General features: G+C 42.8%; 1 protein-coding gene across 1 annotated transcript in view; it reads right to left on the bottom strand.

Moving 5' to 3' along the window:
* itga11b (integrin, alpha 11b) overlaps positions 1-19,681 on the bottom strand; it is a 94,848-nt gene that overhangs the window by 50,496 nt on the left and 24,671 nt on the right. The window lies entirely within an intron of this gene.

Genomic DNA, 19,681 nt, shown 5'->3' with positions numbered 1-19,681 from the left:
ATTGTTGTGGATGGCATACCAGAGTCTTCACATGAGAACTGGGCCGAGTTTGAGGCGCAAGTAAGAAAAATGATTACTGAAAAGCTGCAGATGGATCAAGCGAAGATTGAGGTGGAAAATGTAACCAGCCTAGGTGACAGACCCAGGTCGATAGTGGTCAAGTTCCTGAGGTTTAAGGACAAGATTTCTTTGATGATACAGCAGTAGCAAGACAGGGATTTAACATATACAGAAAAGACAGGAATGCCTATGGGGGAGGTGTTGCTGTATACAGTAGGTTCAGAGCCATATTCCTGTAAAGCTTAGAGAGGATTTCATGTCAAATGTGGTTGAGGTGTTGTGGTTGCAAGTTCAGCTGCCTCATCTAAATCTTCTTCTCTTGGGGTGCTGCTACAGGCCACCAAGTGCTAACAGTCAGTATTTGGATAATAGGTGTGTAATGCTTTATAATGTATGTGATGTTAACAGAGAGCTCTATTTCCTGAGTGACCTGAATATTGACTGTTTAGCTATCTGTCCTCTCATGAGGAAGTTTCTAACTGTGACTAATGCCTGTTATATTTCCAAGGTTATAACTCAACCAACTAGAGTGTAAACCAATAGTGTTGGATCTGTGACATCCACTTGTATTGATCATATCTTCACTAATGCTGCAGAGCTTTGCTGCGAAGCAATATCAGTTTCCATTGGCTGTAGTGATCATAATATTGTGCCAATATCAAGGAAAGCAGAAGTGCCAAAGGTTGGGCCTAAAGTAATTTATAAGAGATCATGCAAAATGTTTTTTTCTCAGGATTATTTTGTTGATGATGTAAAAAATGTATGTAGGTCTGATGTGTATGAGGAAGTGAATCCAGATACAGCACTGGAAGTATTTGTAAAATTATTCATGCCGATTGTTGAAAAGCATGCACTCGTTAATAAACGAACTGTGAGAACTGTTGGAACCCCTGGATTGATAAGGAATTGAAACATTTTATAGTTCAAAGAAATTATGCAAAAGAGGTGGCAAACAAGTCAGGCTGCTCAGCTGACTGGTTGACACGTTGTAAGTTGAGAAATGTTGTGACTTAACTTATCGAAAGAAGAAGAAATTATACTACCAAACAAAGAGAAATGACATAAAACACAATAGAAAAATACTTTGGAGTACCTTAAATGATATCGTGAGCACAGAAAACTCAATTCATCTCCATCGTTCATTGAAGTTGGTGGGTCATTTATAACAAAACCTTTTGATATTGCCAATCATTTCAATGAGTATTTCAATAGTAAAATGGAATAACTCAGAATCTAAATGACAACACTGAATGGTGAATCATCATATTTTTGCATAAAATGTATAATAATGAAAGAGAAGGATTGCTGTTTTGAAATTGGTCAAGTTAGTGTGAATTTGGTCAAGTTAGTTAATGATAAGTCACCGTGTACTGTATATCTTGATGGGAAACACCATTATCCCAGAAACCCTAGACCCACTCCAATTTGCATACCTCCCCAACAGATCCACAGATGATGCAATCTCTATTCCACTCCACACTGTCCTTTCCCACCTGGACAAAAGGAACAGCTATGTGAGAATGCTATTCATTGACTACAGCTCAGCGTTCAACACCACAGTGCCCTCAAAGCTCATCAATAAGCTAAGGACCCTGGGACTAAACACCTCCCTCTGCAACTGGATCCTGGACTTCCTGACGGGCCGCCCCAAGGTGGTAAGGGTAGGTAACAACACATCCGCCCAGCTGATCCTCAACCCTTAGGGATGCGTGCTCAGTCCCCTCCTGTACTCCCTGTTCACTCATGACTGCACGGCCAGGCACGACTCCAACACCATCATTAAGTTTGCCGATGACACAACAGTGGTAGGCCTGATCACCGACAACGACGAGACAGCCTATAGGGAGGAGGTCAGAGACCTGGCTGGGTGGTGCCAGAATAATAACCTATCCCTCAACGTAACCAAGACTGAGGAGATGATTGTGGACTACAGGAAAAGGAGGACCGAGCACCCATTCTCATCGACGGGGCTGTAGTGGAGCAGGTTGAGAGCTTCAAGTTCCTTGGTGTCCACATCAACAAAAAACTAGAATGGTCCAAACATACCAAGACAGTCGTGAAGAGGGCACAACAAAGCCTATCTCCCCTCAGGAAACTAAAAAGATTTGTCATGGGTCCTGAGATCCTCAAAAGGTTCTACAGCTGCAACATCGAGAGCATCCTGACTGGTTGCATCACTGCCTGGTACGGCAATTGCTCGGCCTCTGACCGCAAGGCACTACAGAGGGCAGTGCGTACGGCCCAGTACATCACTGGGGCTAAGCTGCTTGCCATCCAGGACCTCTACACCAGGCGGTGTCAGAGGAAGGCCCTAAGAATTGTCAAAGACCCCAGCCACCCCAGTCATAGACTGTTCTCTCTACTACCGCATGGCAAGCGGTACCGGAGTGCCAAGTCTAGGACATAAAGGCTTCTCAACAGTTTTTACTCCCAAGACATAAGACTCCTGAACAGGTAATCAAATGGCTACCTGGTCTATTTGAATTGTGTGCCCCCCCCCCAACCCTTCTTTTTACGCTGCTGCTACTCTGTTTATCATATATGCATAGTCACTTTAACTATACATTCATGTACATACTACCGCAATTGGGCCGACCAACCAGTGCTCCCACACATTGGCTAACCACGCTATCTGCATTGTGTCCCACCACCCAACACCCGCCAACCCCTCTTTTACGCTACTACTACTCTCTGTTCATCATATATGCATAGTCACTTTAACCATATCTACATGTACATACTACTGTCTGTATGTAGCCTCGCTACGTTTATAGCCTCGCTACTGTATATAGCCTGTCTTTTTACTGTTGTTTTATTTCTTTACTTACCTATTGTTCACCTAATAGCTTTTTTGCACTATTGGTTAGAGCCTGTAAGTAAGCATTTCACTGTAAAGTCTACACCTGTTGTATTCGGCGCACGTGACAAATGAACTTTGATTTGATTTTAATCACCACGAAAACACACCGAAGTCACCACGAAAACACAGCGAAGGCTGGTCACCAGCAAAACCAGCACCTATGCTGGKCCAGCCTATGCTGGTCTATGCTGTTTTTCTTCAGCAGATTAGACAGAGTGTGGGGGTGTCCGAGACTCTTTCTCAATTAATCTTTCCTTAATTCCTCACATCCTCTCTCCTCACCTTCTTCTTAAAGGGCTCCTGAGTGGCGCAGCGGTGTAAGGCATTGCATCTCAGTGTAAGAGGCGTCACTACAGTCCCAGGTAAAAAACCAGGCTGAATCACATCAGGCTGTGATTGGGAGTCCCATAGGGTGGCACATGATTGGCCCAGCATCATCTGGGGTAGGCCGTCATTGTAAATAAGAATTTGTTCTTAACTGGCTTTCCTAGTTACATTTTTTTTATTAGACTTTGAACTGACGCAAGGAGATAGGATGCAAGGAATCAAGGAAAGATAAATTGAAATAGAGCCTGGAATGACTAAAACAGCAAAGGATGAAGGCAAATATTTTCTATGTCAACAAGAGAGAATAGACAGCGGACAGTGTGGTGAAGTACTAATTCAGTGAGAGGCGTGGAGGCCATTTGCCCTGTCAACCTCAGGCTTTTACTATAAATATTACCGTTATTACAAACATAAGATGGAGTCTCCTGGAGTCCACACTTCAGTGGTATTTAAACCTACAGTATGACAGCCAGAGACAAGAAGGCCTTATCTACTGGTATTCCAGCCAATTTCCAGAGGAGCTGCTAAAACGATCAGCGGTGAGCCTGTTATTAAAGTTAGAACCGAGCTATTAGTGTCAAAAGGAGAGGGTAATAGTGCTAAATGGGGCCTTGGGCAAAATGGTGCTGGGGAAATGCCTGAATCACGTTGGAGTTTGATGCCATACCAAAGAAGACCTAACCAGCAATCTGCTCATTTATTTAACATTCAGATCAAATGGGCCGGGGAGTGATGGGAAACTACATCCAAATCCTCAGCCTGCATAATGGATCTGTGTGTTTGTATACAGTAATGAATCCACATTCCCCCCCCATACGTTCCGCTCATATAGTGTGAGTAGTTCACAGCTCTGTGGTATTAATATGTTTTTTGAACACTATAATTTATTTACAAGCATGATAGCTGTACTTTTAGTTGCTGTTTTACTCAGGTTGTTGGCCATTAGCTAATCGGCGTTTCTCGATGAGTTCAAAGCACGTGAATGCATCCAACTGGTATTTAAGACTTCACAACTAGTAAATTCCCTAGTCTCTCCCTAGTCTCTCTTTTTCTCACCCTCCTGGTTTTGACCCTTGCCTGTCCTGACTCTGTGCCCACCTGCCTGACCCTGAGCCTGCCTGCCATCCTGTACCTTTGCCCCTACTCTTGGTTACCGACCTCTGCCTGACGTGACCCTGAGCCTGCCTGCCGTCCTGTACCTTTGCCCCTACTCTTGGTTACCGACCTCTGCCTGACGTGACCCTGAGCCTGCCTGCAGTCCTGTACCTTTGCCTCACTACTCTGGATTATCGAACCCTGTCTGCCTTGACCTGTCGTTTGCCTGCCCCTGTTGCTGTAATAAACATTGTTACTTCAACACAGTCTGCATTTGGGTCTTACCTGAAACCTGATATTCTAATTATGTTGTCATTTCAGATCAAGTGTTTGAACGAACTATAATTCTACATACAGTTAAAGTTGGAAGTTTACATACACTTAGGTTGGAGTCATTAAAACTAGTTTTTCAACCACTCCACAAATTTCTTGTTAAAAAACTATAGTTTTGGCAAGTCGGTTAGTGCATGACACAAGTCATTTTTACAACAATTGCTTACAGACAGATTATTTCACTTATAATTCACTGTATCACAATTCCAGTGGGTCAGAAGTTTACATACACTAAGTTGACTGTGCCTTTAAACAGTTTGGAAAATGATGTGATGGCTTTAGAAGCTTCTGATCATCATTTGACATCATTTGAGTCAATTGGAGGTGTACCTGTGGATGTATTTCAAGGCCTACCTTCAAACTCAGTGCCTCTTTGCTTGACATCATGGGTAAAATCTAAATAAATCAGCCAAGACTTCAGAAAAAAATTGTAGACCTCCACAAGTCTAGTTCATCCTTGGGAGCACGTTCATCTGTACAAACAATAGTACGCAAGTATAAACACCAAATACCACGCAGCCGTCATACCGCTCCGGAAGGAGATGCGTTCTGTCTCCTAGAGATGAACGTACTTTGGTGCAAAAAGTGCAAATCAATCCCAGAACAACAGCAAAGGACCTTGTGAATATGCTGGAGGAAACAGGTACAAAAGTATCTATATCCACAGTAAAACAAGTCCTATATCAACAAAACCTGATAGGCCGCTCAGCAAGGAAGATGCCACTGCGCCTAAACCACCATTAAAAAAGGCAGACTACAGTTTGCAGCCGCACATGGGGACAAAGATTGTACTTTTTGAAGAAATGTCCTCTGGTCTGATGAAACAAAAATAGAACTGTTTGGCCATAATGACCATTGTTATGTTCAGAGGAAAAAGGGGGAGGCTTGCAAGCCGAAGAACACCATCCCAACCGTGAAGCACGGGGGTGGCAGCATCATGTTGTGGGGGTGTTTTGCTGCAGGAGGGACAGGTGCGCGTCACAAAATAAATGGACACATGAGGAAGGAAAAGTATGTGGATATATTGAAGCAACATCTCAAGACATCAGTCAGGAAGTTAAAGCTTGGTCGCAAATGGGTCTTCCAAATGGACAATGACCCCAAGCATACTTCCAAAGTTGTGGCAAAATGGCTTAAGGACAACAAAGTCAAGGTATTGGAGTGGCCATCACAAAGACCTGACCACAATCCTATAGAAAATGTGTGGGCAGAACTGAAAAAGCGTGTTCGAGCAAGGAGGCCTACAAACCTGACTCAATTACACCAGCTCTGTCAGGAGGAATGGGCCAAAATGTACCCAACTTATTGTGGGAAGCTTGTGGAAGGCTACCCGAAACGTTTGACCCAAGTTTAACAATTTAAAGGCAATGCTACCAAATACTAATTGAGTGTATGTAAACTTCTAACCCACTGGGAATGTGATGAAAGAAAATAAAGCTGAAATAAATTATTCTCTCTACTATTATTCTGACATTTCATATTCTTAAAATAAAGTGGTGATCCTAACTGACCTAAGACAGGGAATCTTTACTAGGATTAAATGTCAGGAATTGTGAAAAGCTGAGTTTAAATGTATTTGGTTAAGGTGTATGTAAACTTCCGACTTCAACTGTACATACGAGATGAGTAATGCAAGATACGTAAACATTATTAAAGTGACAAAAAGTATTTCAGATTGATTAGCAGTCTTTTTTTTATGTTCCTGATAAGTCGATATTTCATTTGAGGCGGGAGTAGAGAACATACACGCAGCTGTCTGGTGTCAGACTCATTTGACACAATAACAACATGAGCTCAACTGATGGGTATGCTACAAAGTAGGATCAATGAGTTAGCAAGCTAACTTTTACAAAAAAACTGAAATAACAGTTGATTTTCTGGTTTGGTTCATTAAGAAAGCTAAATATAGATACAGTGCATTCGGAAAGTATGAGGACCCCTTGACTTTTTCCACATTTTGTAACGGTACAGCCTTATTCTCATCAATCTACACACATCACCCCATAATGTCAAAGCAAAAAAAAAATGAAATGTAACAATTACATACGTTTTCAGACCCTTTACTCAGTACTTTTTTGAAGCACATTTGGGGGTGATTACAGCCTTGAGTCTTCTTGGGTATGACGATACAAGCTTGGCACACCTGTATTCGAGGTGTTTCTCCCATTCTTCTCTGCAGATCCACACAAGCTCTGTCAGGTTGGATGGGGAGCGTCTCTGCACAGCTATGTTCAGGTCTATCCAGACATGTTCAATTGGGTTCATGTCTGGACTCTGGCTGGGCCTTTCAAGGACATTCAGAGACTTGTCCCGAAGCCACTCCTGCATTGTCTTGGCCCTGTGCTTAGAGTCGTTGTCCTGCTTCACAGTAGGGATGGTGCCAGGTTTCCTCCAGACGTGACGCTTGGCAATCAGGCCAAAGAGTTCAATCTTGGTTTCATCAGACTAGAGAATCTTGTGTCTAATGGTCTGAGACTCCTTAGGTACCTTTTGGCAAACTCCAAGCAGGCTGCCATCTGCCCTTTATTGAGGAGTGGCTTCCATCTGGTCACTCTACCATAAAGGCCTGATTGGTGGCGTGCTGCAGAGATGGTTGTCCTTCTGGAAGGTTCTCCCATCTCCACAGAGGAACTCTGGAGCTCTGTCAGAGTGACCATCGGGTTCTTGGTCACCTCCCTGATGAAGGCCCTTCTCCCCCGACTGCTCAGTTCGGCCGGGCAGCCAGCTCTAGGAAGAGTCTTGGTGGTTCCAAACTTCTTCCATTTAAGAATGATGTTGGCCACTGTGTTCTTGGGAACCTTCAATGCTGCAGACATTTTTTGGCACCCTTCCCCAGATCTGTGACTCGAACACAATCCTGTATCAGAGCTCTACGGACAATTCCTTTGACCTCATGGCTTGGTTTTTGCTCTGTCATGCACTGTCAACTGTGGGACCTTATATATACAGGTGTGTGCCTTTCCAGATCAAGCCATATCAATTGAAATACCACAGGTGGACTCCAATCAAGTTGTAGAAACATCAAGGATGATCAATGGAAACAAGATAAACATGAGGTCAATTTCGAGTCTCATAGCAAAGGGTCTGAATAATTATGTAAATAAGTTCCGCTTCGTCATTAGTGGGTATTGTGTGTAGATTAATGAGGGAAAACATTTATTTTGTCCAGTTTAGAATAAGGCTGTAATGTAACAAAATGTGGAAAAGTTAATCTTTCTAAAAGCTTATCTTTTTTTAAATGTTAAAGTTATTTCAGAATATTCATGCAAGTTAGTTGGCTAACTCCTTGATCTTGCTTTGAAGTTTACCCCTCTTGCTGGTTTATTCTTGTGAGGTTTTAGTTGCAAGCAAGTTTGTCTTAACACGCAGGTGCAGGCAATCTCCCATTGGCACAGTTTTAAGAAATCCTTTGCTAACGCGTAGCTACGCGTTAAGTTCTGCCCGTAGTTTGCAGTCCACCCGCTAAGTCACAGACCAAAATCAAACACAGAGATCAAAGGAACAAACAGACTAAACAAACAGGTTCACGCAGCGCTGCAAACATCTGCCACCTCTCAGCATGATCTTCCCTTTGACTCAAAGGTCAAAGGCGTCTGACCCCATCACGCAACGCTCTGATGCCTTTGGCTTCTCATCTGCGGTAGCAGAGAATGTGGGAGATGACAGCCCAAATGTCAGTCAGCTGGATAGCAGATGACTAGGAGAGCATAAATGGCCAATGGTATTTGGCTGTGATATTCAACACTCACATTTGAATGGCAACTATTCATATATAAAAGCCAGAGGCCATGCTTGGTGTAAATTCACCAGAGGTAAATATCGAGGAAACAAGTTTGCATATGTTACTCTGGGCTGTTTATTAAGGGCAAACTACATTTCAAAGTATTAAACATTGTTTTTTTTACCTTTACTTAACTAGGCAAGTCAGTTATGTTCAAATTCCTATATTCAATGAGAGCCTAGGAACAGTGGGTTAACTGCCTTGTTCAGGGGCAGAACAACAGTTTTTTACCTTGTCAGCTCGGGGATTTGATCTTGCAACCTTTCAGTTACTAGTCCAACGCTCTAACCATTAGGCTACCTGCCACCCCGTAACGTAATGTCTGCCTAAAAGAATATGCGCCAGTTGACTCCACATACTTTTTGCATGTCACGCCTATACGAAGGTCCCCAGGCTCAAGTTGAAAACTATGGATGTATTCATTAGTCAGATTCAGTTGCAAAACATTTAGTTTGTTGCAAACCGTTTACTGCTTACCGTTTACTGTTTACTGCTCAGTGATACGGGAAGGAATGGGTTGTTACTTCACAAGCAGAGCCGGGGGTGTATTCATTAGTTTTTCTTTTGGAGTAAATGGTTTCCGTTGCAAAACGTTTTGCAACAGACAAAACATTTTGCAACGGAATCCGACTAATGAATACACCCCAGGCTCTGCTTGTGAAGTAACAACCCCTTCCTGTATCACTGAGTAGTTTGTTTTTCTCCCCCTACTAATCGGCCAGTGATGGGATGCACAGAAGGGGGCTTGGGAATAAACGACCACAACACATACTTTCCAGAGTCATCAAAAGCCTCTGGGATGCTTGCGAACAGGTTGCTAGACAAAGACAAATAGTTTCCACTTATTTACCTGTGACTTCATAGGGCAAAATATTTTGCAATCCTGGAAGAACCGCAAGATATTCCTCATGGCTGAAAGACTTCCAGTCTGAAAACAGTAAGAATACCTGGAACGTTACTCAATCTCGGCCGTCTTGACGATCAAACCTTCTCATCCAAGACCCCTGACTAAAAGTTAAGTTAGCAGCTTTTAAACTGTGAGGTTTAATAATTATAATTGATCACAATAATAGTTGAACAAAAACAACCAGCTGGAGACAGATTTAAATCATGCTCCTTTCCACAAGCTCACTTCGGTAAAGGACATAAAGTCCATTCCTGTGGAGAGTAGCAGCAGTTGAGAGCCATAAAGATGAGGGATGTGATATTCTGTCAGGCTAGACTCATACCTCACTGACAGCAGACATTAAGAGGAAAGGAAATTCAGCCTGGCATCAAAGAGTTAACATATACTGAACAAAAATAGAAACACAACATGTAAAGTGTTGGTCCCATATTTCATGAGCTGAAATAAAAAATCCCAGAAATGTCCCATACACACAAAAAGCTTATTTATCTCATTTTGAGGACAAAATTGTTTACATCCCTGTTAGTGAGCATTTTTCATTTGCTAAGATCATCCATCCACCTGACAGGTGTGGCATATCGAGAAGCTGATTAAACAGCATGATCATTATACAGGTGCACCTTGTGCTGGGGACAAAAAAAGGCCACACTAAAATGTGCAGTTTTGTCACACAACACAATGCCACAGATGACTCAAGTTTTGAGGGAGCGTGCAATTGGCATGCTGACTGCAGAAATGTCCATCAGAGCTGTTGCCAGAGAATTGAATGTTAATTTCTCTATCATAAGCCGCCTCCAACGTCAAAATGTGCATGTGTCTGCTCAAACGGTAATAAACAGATTCCTTGAGGGTGGTATGAGGGCCCGACATCCACAGGTGGGGGTTGTGCTTACAGCCCAACACCGTGCAGGACGTTTGGCATTTGCCAGAGAACACCAAGATTGGCAAATTCGCCACTGGCGCCCTGTGCTCTTCACAGATGAAAGCAGGTTCACACTGAGCACATGAGCACATGTGACAAACGTGACAGAGTCTGGAGACGCCGTGGAGAACGTTCTGCTGCCTGCAACATCCTGCAGCATGACCGGTTTGGCGGTGGGTCAGTCATGGTGTGGGGTGGCATTTCTTTGTGGGGCCGCACAGCCCTCCATGTGCTCGCCAGAGGTAGTCTGACAGCCATTAGGTACCGAGATGAGATCCTCAGACCCCTTGTGAGACCATATGCTGACACATGCACATTTGTGGCCTGCTGGAGGTCATTTTGCAGGGCTCTGGCAGTGCTCCTCCTTGCACAAAGGCGGAGGTAGCGGTCCTGCTGCTGGGTTGTTGCCCTCCTACGGCCTCCTCCACGTCTCCTGATGTACTGGCCTGTCTCCTGGTAGCGCCTCCATGCTCTGGACACTACGCTGACAGACACAGCAAACCTTCTTGCCACAACTCGCATTGATGTGCCATCCTGGATGAGCTGCACTACCTGAGCCACTTGTGTGGGTTGTAGACTCCGTCTCATGCTACCACTAGAGTGAAAGCACCGCCAGCATTCAAAAGTGACCAAAACATCAGCCAGGAAGCATAGGAACTGAGAAGTGGTCTGTGGTCACCACCTGCAGAACACTCCTTTATTGGGGGTGTCTTGCTAATTGCCTATAATTTCCACCTTTTGTCTATTCCATTTGCACAACAGCATGTGAAATTTATTGTCAATCAGTGTTGCTTCCTAAGTGGACAGTTTGATTTCACAGAAGTGTGATTGACTTGGAGTTACATTGTGTTGTTTAAGTGTTCCCTTTATTTTTTTGAGCAGTGTATTTAAATTGACTGATTCCTTATATGAACTGTATCTCCGTAAAATCGTTGAAATTATTGTGTGTTACGTTTATAATTTTGTTCAGTTTAACATAAATCTTTGAGACACAAATTAGTATGATATGTTACATTTGGAAAGACGGTTACTTAAAACCTCATAAATGTAATCTCCATAATCCCAAAAAATAACCATTTATCAGGAGGGCCATTAACAATAACTAGTAACACTGCATACTCCAAGAAAGTAAAAAATCTCACCTTTCTGTCTCTCTTGATCAAAATGTCTGCCCCAATTGCTGTGAACATCTCACAGAGCTCTAGCTTGGCTTCCTGAACTCGTTAGGAACTCGCCTTTCCCTCATCAATCTACACACAATACCCCATAATGATAAAGAAAAAAACGGTTTTTAGAAACGGAAGTATGACATTTACATAAGTATTCAGACCCTTTACTCAGTACTTTCTTGAAGCACCTTTGGCAGCGATTACAGGCTTGAGTCTTTTTGGATATGACGCTACACGCTTGGCACACCTGTATTTGAGGTGCTTTTCCCATTCTTCTCTGCAGATCCTCTCAATCTCTGTCAGGTTGGATGGGGAGCGTTGCTGCACAGCTATTTTCAGGTTTCTCCAGAGATGTTCGATGGGGTTCAAGCCCGGGCTCTGGCTGGGCCACTCAAGGACATTCAGAGACTTGTTCCGAAGCAACTCCTGAATTTTCTTGGCTTTGTGCTTAGTCGTTGTCCAGTTTGAAGGTGAACCTTCACCCCAGTCTGAGGTCCTGAGCGCTTTGGATCATGTTTTCATCAAGGATCTCTCTGTACGTTGCACAGTTCATCTTTCCCTCAATTCTGACTAGCCTCCCAGTCCCTGCCACTGCACAACATCCCCACAGCATGATGCTGCCACCACTATGCTTCACCGTAGCGATGGTGCCAGGTTCCCTCCAGACGTGACGCTTGGCATTCAGGCCAAAGAGTTCAATCTTGGTTTCATCAGACCAGAGAATCTTGTTTCTCATGGTCTGAGAGTCCTTTAGGTACCTTTTGTCAAACTCCAAGCGGGCTGTCATGTGCCTTTACCGAGGAGTGGCATTCGTCCGGTCACTCTACCGTAAAGACCTGATTGGTGGAGTGCTGCAGAGATGGTTGTCCTACTGGAAAGCTCTCCCATCTCCACAGAGGAACTCTGGGGCTCTGTCAGAGTGACCCTCGGGTTCTTGGTCACCTCCCTGAACAAGGCCCTTCTCCCCTGATTGCTCAGTTTGGCCATGTGGCCAGCTCTGGGAAGAGTCTTGGTGGTTCCAAACTTCTTCAATTTAAGAATGATGTTGGCCACTGTTCTTGGGGACCTTCAATGCTGCTGACATTTTTTGGTACCCTTCCCCAGATCTGTGCCTCGACACAATCCTGTCTCGGAACTCTATGGACAATTCCTTCGACCTCATGGCTTGATTTTGCTCTGACATGCACTGTCAACTGTGGGACCTTATATAGACAAGTGTGGGCCTTTCCAAATCATGTCAAATCAATTGAATTTACCACAGGTGGACTCCAATCAAGTTGTAGAAACTTCTCATGGATCAAATCAAATCCAATTGTATTAGTCACATACACGTGTTTAGCAGATGTTATTATAGGTGTTGTGAAATGCTTGTGCTTCTAGCTTCGGCAGTGCAGTAATATCTGACAAGTAATATTTAACAATGTCACAACATATACACAATACACACAAATCGAATTAAGGAATGGAATTAAGAATATATACATATATGAACGAGCGATGTCAGAGCGGCATGACCTAAGATACAGTAGAATAATATAGATTACAGTATATACATATGAGATGAGTAACACAAGATGTTTAAACATTATTAAAGTGAATAAGATACAGTAGAATATTATAGAATACAGTATATAAATATGATATGAGTAATGCAAGATATGTAAACATTATCAAAGTGACTAGTGTTCCATTACTTAAAGTGGCCAGTGATTTCTAGTCTATGTCTATAGGCAGCAGCATGTAATGTGCTAGTGGTGGCTGTTTAACAGTCTGATTGCCTTGAGATAGAAGCTGTTTTTCAATCTCTCATTGCCAGCACCTGTACCGACCTCGCCTTCTGGATGATAGCGGGGTGAACAGGCAGTGGCTCGGGTGGTTGATGTCCTTGATGATCTTTAAGGCCTTCCTGTGACATCGGGTGCTGTAGGTGTCCTGGAGGGCGAGTAGTTAGCCCCCGGTAATGCGTTGGGCAGACCGCATCACCCTCTGGAGAGTATTGCGGTTGCGGGCGGTGCAGTTGCCATATCAGGCGGTGATACAGCCCGACAGGATGCTCTCAATTGTGCATGTGTAAAAGTTTGTGAAGGTTTTAGGTGCCAAGACAAATTTCTTCAGCCTCCTGAGGTTAAAGAGGCTCTGTTGCACCTTCTTCACCATGCTGTCTGTGTAGATCGTCCATTTCAGTTTGTCAGTGATGTGTACACCAAAGAACATGAAGCTTTTCCCTTCTCCACTGTGGTCCCGTCGATATGGATAGGGTGGTGCATTCTCTGCTGTTTCCTGAAGTTCACATTCATCTCCTTTGTTTTATTGACGTTGAGTGATAGGTTATTTTCCTGGCACAACACTCCCAGAGCACCCACCTCCTCCCTGTTGGCAGAAGTGAGTTCTACAGGGCGATAGTCATTTAGTTCAGTTACCTGAACTTTCTTGGGTACAGGGACAATGGTGGCCATCTTGAAGCATGTGGGGATAGCAGACTGGGATAGGGAGAGATTGAATATGCTCGTAAACTCACCAGCCAGCTGGTCCGGTAATGCTCTGAGGATGGGGCTAGGGATGCCGTCTGAGCCGGCAGCCTTGCGAGGGTTAACACACTTAAATGTTTTACTCACGTCGGCCACGGAGAGGGAGAGCCCACAGTCCTTGGTAACTGGCCGCGTCGGTGGCACTTATCCTCAAAGTGGGCGAAGAAGGTGTTTAGCTTGTCCGGGAGCAAGACGTCGGTGTCGGCGATGTGGCTGGTTTTCCCTTTGTAGTCCGTGATTGTCTGTAGACCCTGTCACATACGTCTCATGTACGAGCCGTTGAATTGTGACTCCCCTTTGTTTCTATACTGACGGTTTGCCTGTTTGATTGCCTTGCGGAGAGAATAACTACACTGTTTGTATTCTCCCATATTCCCAGTAACCTTGCCAGGGTTAAATGCGATGGTTCGCGCTATCAGTTTCGTGCGATTGCTGCCATCTATCCACAGTTTCTGGTTTGTGTAGGTTTTAATAGTCTATACACTATAAACTTCCTGATAAACTCAGTCACCCTTTCAGTGTGTTTCTCTAAATTATTTTTGCAAGCTACCCGGAACATATCCTAGTCCACGTGATCAAAACAATCCTGAAGCGTGGATTCTGCTTTTGAATAGTCCTTAGCACGGGTACTGAGTTTCTGCCTATATGAAGGGAGGAGCAAAATGGAGTCTTGGTCAGATTTCCCGAAAGGAGGGCGGGGGAGGGCCTTGTAAGCATCCTGGAAGTTTGAATAGCAGTGGTCGAGTGTTTTACCCGCTCGAGTACAACAGTCAATATGTTGATAGAACTTCGGCAGCCTTGTCCTCAAATTTGCTTTGTTAAAATCCCCAGCTACGATAAATGCAGCCTTTGAGGGCCTTTGAGGGCCCTCAGTTCTTTGAGGGCCGTCGTGATATCGGCTTGAGGGGGGATATACACGGCCATGGCTATGACCGAGGAGAATTCTCTTGGGAGATAATACGGTCGACATTTGATTGTGAGGTATTCTAGGTTGGGTGAACAAAAGGACTTGAGTTCCTCTATGTTACTACAATTAGTAGGTAATCATGAAACACGCACCTCCGCACTTCTGCTTCCCGGAGAGATATTTATTCCTGTCTGCACGATGAACTGATAATCCCTCTGGCTGGACCAATTTCGACAGAATATCCCCAGAGAGCCTTGTTTCCGTGAAACAAAGTGTGTTACAGGCCCTGATGTCTCTCTGGAAAGAAATCCTTGCCCTGAGCTCGTCAACTTTGTCATCCAAAGACTGAACATTAGCGAGTAATATACTCGGAAGCAGTGGGTGGTGTGCGAGCCTCCTAAATCGAAACAGCAGGCCGCTCCGAGTGCCTCTCTTCTGCCAGCGATGTTTTGGGTCGGCCTCTGGAATCAGTTCAATTGCCCTGGGGAGAGCGAACAAAGGATCTGCTTTCGGGGAAGTCATATTTCTGGTCGTAATGCTGGTTGTTCTGGTAAGTTTCCGCAACTCTAATATCTAATAGTTCTTCCCTGCCGTATGTAATGACCCAAAACATTTCCTGAGCTAATAATGTAAAAAATAATACATTCAAAAATAAAATACCGCAAAGTTTCCTCAGAGCTAGTCGCGAGGATGATCGATGGAAACAGGATGCACCTGAGCTCTCATAGCAAAGGGTCTGAATACTTATGTACATTTCTGTTTCTGTTTCTTACTTTCTATACATTTGAAAAAATGTATAAAAACCTGTTTGTTTTCGCTTTGTCATTATGAGGTATTGTGTGTCGATTGATGAGGAAAATGTTTTATTTAATCCTTTTTAGAATAAGCCTGTCACGTAACAAAATGTAGAAAAAGTCAAGGGGTCTGAATACTTTCCAAACGTACTGTACTCCTGTGTCCGTAAGAATCAGGGCTACCGCTCAATGCAAGTCATTTCGATCTATGGTTTCCACATATCGATTTCTAAGTGAAAGTACCAGAACCACACAGGTCCACAAAACAGGGGACTTTACATATAATTAAGCCAAAAATGAGAGGAGAGAGATTGGTCGTGACTCGAATGTCTAAGCAACTACTTAGCATGTTAGCTAACCCCTTTCCCTTACCTTAACCACTATACCCAACCACTAACCCCAACTCCTAACTCTAACCCCTAACCTTAACCTCTAACCCCTAGCCTAGCTAACGTTAGCCACATCAATTTGGCGTTCATAACATATTGTACGAATTTGCAATTTATAACATATCATACTAAATGGATGATGGACATCCACACTTGAATATATACCATACAAAATGTAACGTATAATACTAAATAGAGGGAGACAGATTTACGTTAGCTATGTGACACCTATCCCTGTGTCCAGGTTGGCAAAACACCCAGTGCTTTGGAGATCTTACACTTATTTTTTTAAATATTTTTATTTATTCACTTTTTTTATTCAGGGTAGCTCAATTGAGACCAGGGTTTCATACACAAGGATCCCCTGAGTACAAACATTTTCTAACAAACAGGGAGAAAACATTTACATTACAAATAAAACAGCAAGAAAAAAAATAACCTCAACACCACAATTTCAACAAATTAACCACTACAATCAATCGAAACAACTGCCATCCTCAAAAAATGTATTCAACACCAGAGTCCTAAACTGCCCTAGCGACACAAGGGAATCAAGATGCAGGGGATTTTGTAGGTTATTCCAACAATGGGGGGCACTAAAACTAAAGGAGCATTTCCCTAAATTGGTCGGTAGCTCATTCTTTTATACGTTAGCAACGAAGTTAGGTCAGTTGGAGTTTGTGTAGTAGAGCTTTGTAAACAAAAAGGCAATAATGAAGTGATCTACGGGACTTTAACAAGGACCAGCCAACCTTTTGATACAAGATGCAGTATTAAACTCACCTGTGATAAAGAGAAGGTAGCTATGGTAGAAGGCATTCAAAGGTTTAAGAGTAGAGGCTGCTACAATATGGTGTCACCATAGTCAAGAACTGGCAGGAAAGTTGACTGTACAATCTGCTTCCTGATATTTAGGCAGAGGAAAGATCTATTTCAAAAAAAGTATCCCACTTTAAATCGTAGCTTTTTAACTAGCTCATCCATATGTTTTTTAAACATGAAGTCTTTGTCAATCCAAATGCCCAGATATTTATAGGCGTGAACCCGATCGATGGGAGAAACATCCAATTAATAAATATGTAGTTCATCTGAAAATGTTTTGCGAGAATTAGAGAACGACATATATTTAGTCTTGCCCTCATTAAGTACAGGTTAAAAAAACAAACAGGGCAACAAAGTCACATTGCAACTCTAGCATAGCCTTTAACAGATAGACCAATATTATTTGTATAAGTAGTAAAGAGAACCGGTCCCAGTACCGACCCCTGCGGTACACCTTTGGTAATATCCAGGAAACTAGACTTGACGCCATCAAAAATCATTATTTGAGTCTTATCTGACAGATAATTCTCAAACCACAGGCAAGACGCCTGATGCAGGCCTATTTCAGCCAACCTTTATGGGGTAGTGGGAAACATCTCAGCTCCAGGCAACATCTCAGCTCCTGTTCTGATGTGTGTGACTGTATGGAGTCTGTTGGGAGGAACAAAATCCTACTGATATCCAGGGGTACTCTTCTTTCATCCAAATACAGTGCTTTCAGAAAGTATTCACATCCCTTGACTTTTTCCACATTTTGTGTTACAGCCTGAATTTTAAATGGATTAAATTGAGATTTTGTTTCACTGGCCTACACAAAAGACCACATTATGTCAAAGTGGAATTATGTTTTAGAAAAAAAAATTATAAATAAAAAATGAAAAGTATTCTACCCCTATTGTTATGGCAAATTTGCTTAACAAGTCACATAATACGTAGCATGGACTCACTCTGTGTACAATAATAGAGTTTAACATGATTTTTGAATGAATAACTCATTGTCACGGCCGTCGTTGAAGGAAGTGGACCAAAGTGCAGCGTTGTGAGCGTACATATTCCTTTTATTATAGAAAATGACGCCAACAAAACAGCAAACGAAGAAAAACAACCGTGAAGCTTACAGGGCTAAGTGCCACTAACAAAGTCAACTACCCACAACGAAAGGAGGGAAAAAGGGCTACCTAAGTATGGTTCCCAATCAGAGACAACGATAGACAGCTGTCCCTGATTGAGAACCATACCCGGCCAAAACATAGAAACACAAAATCATAGAAAACAAAACATAGAATGCCCACCCCAAATCACACCCTGACCAAACCAAATAGAGACATAAAAAGGCTCTCTAAGGTCAGGGCGTGACACTCATCTCGTTACCCCACACATACAATTATCTGTAAGGTCCCTCAGTCGAGCAGTGAATTTCAAACACAGATTCAACCACAAACACCAGGGAGGCTTGCCAATGCCTCGCAAAGGAGGGCACCTATTGGTAGATGAGTAAAAAAAAGAAAACAGACATAGAATATCCATTTCATCATGGTGAAGTTATTAATTACACTTTGTATCAATACACCCAGTCACTACAAAGAAACAGGCGTCCTTCCTATCTCAGTTGCCGGAGAGGAAGTAAACCGCTAAGGGATTTCACCATGAGGCCAATGGTGACTTTAAAACAGTTAGAGTTTAATGGATGTGGAGAAAACTGAGGATTGTACAACATTGTAGTTACTCCACAATACTAACCTATATGACCGAGTATATGACAGGAAGCCTGTACAATAAGAAACTAAAGTAAAACTGCAAAAAATGTGGCAAAGAAAGGAATGTTATGTCCTGAATACAAAGTGTTGTGTTTGGGGCAAATCCAACACATCACATCACTGAGTAATACCCTTCATATTGTCAAGCATAGTGGTGGCTACATCATGTTAGGGTATACTTGTCATCGGCAAGGACTAAGGAGTTTTTTAGGATAAAAAGAAACGGAATAGAGCTAAGCACAGGCAAAATCCTAGAGGAAAACCTGGTTCAGTCTGCTTTCCAACAGACAATGAGGGACAAATTCACCTTTCAGCAGGACAATAACCTAAAACACTAGCCCAAATATTGACTGGAGTTGCTTACCAAGACAACATTGAATGTTTCTGAGTGGCCTAGTTACAGTTTTGTGCAAATATTGAACAATCCAGGTGTGCAAAGCTCTTAGAGACTTACCCTTACAGACTCACAGCAGAAATCACTGCCAAAGGTGATTCTAACATGTATTGACTCAGGGTTGTGAATACTTATCTAAATCAGATTATCTGTATTTCCTATTAAAAAATAAATACATAAAAAAATAAATGCATGTTTTTACATTGTCATTATGGGGTACTGTAGATTGGTGAGAGAAAAACATATTTCATCCATTTTTATTTCAGGCTGTAACACAACAAAATGTGGAATAAGTCAAGGGGTATGAATACTTTCTGATTCATTGACACGCAATGAGAGGACAGCACTATGTTTTCTGGAAGAGGTACAAACCCACTAAGCAAGGACAGACTTTTTTTGGTGCAGTCTGGACCGGCCTTGATTTCAACATCTATGTTTGGTTCAGATTTGGTCCTTTCCTGCCTTGTTTTGGCGCAAACATAGATGTCTATGATAGGTTCAGATTTGGTCCGGTCCTGAACAAATCTGAACCAAGCATAGACGTCTATGTTTCACAAGTTTGAACAGCACAGTACAGTACTGTGGAGGACAGCAGAGTACAGGACATTACAATAAAGAAAAGTAAAGTATAGTTTA

Source organism: Salvelinus sp. IW2-2015, linkage group LG4q.1:29 (assembly GCF_002910315.2).
Source record: "Salvelinus sp. IW2-2015 linkage group LG4q.1:29, ASM291031v2, whole genome shotgun sequence".
NCBI classification, from domain to species: domain Eukaryota; kingdom Metazoa; phylum Chordata; class Actinopteri; order Salmoniformes; family Salmonidae; genus Salvelinus; species Salvelinus sp. IW2-2015.
The sequence above is the reverse complement of the archived record's forward strand: the minus strand, read 5'-3'. Positions and strand labels throughout refer to the sequence as shown.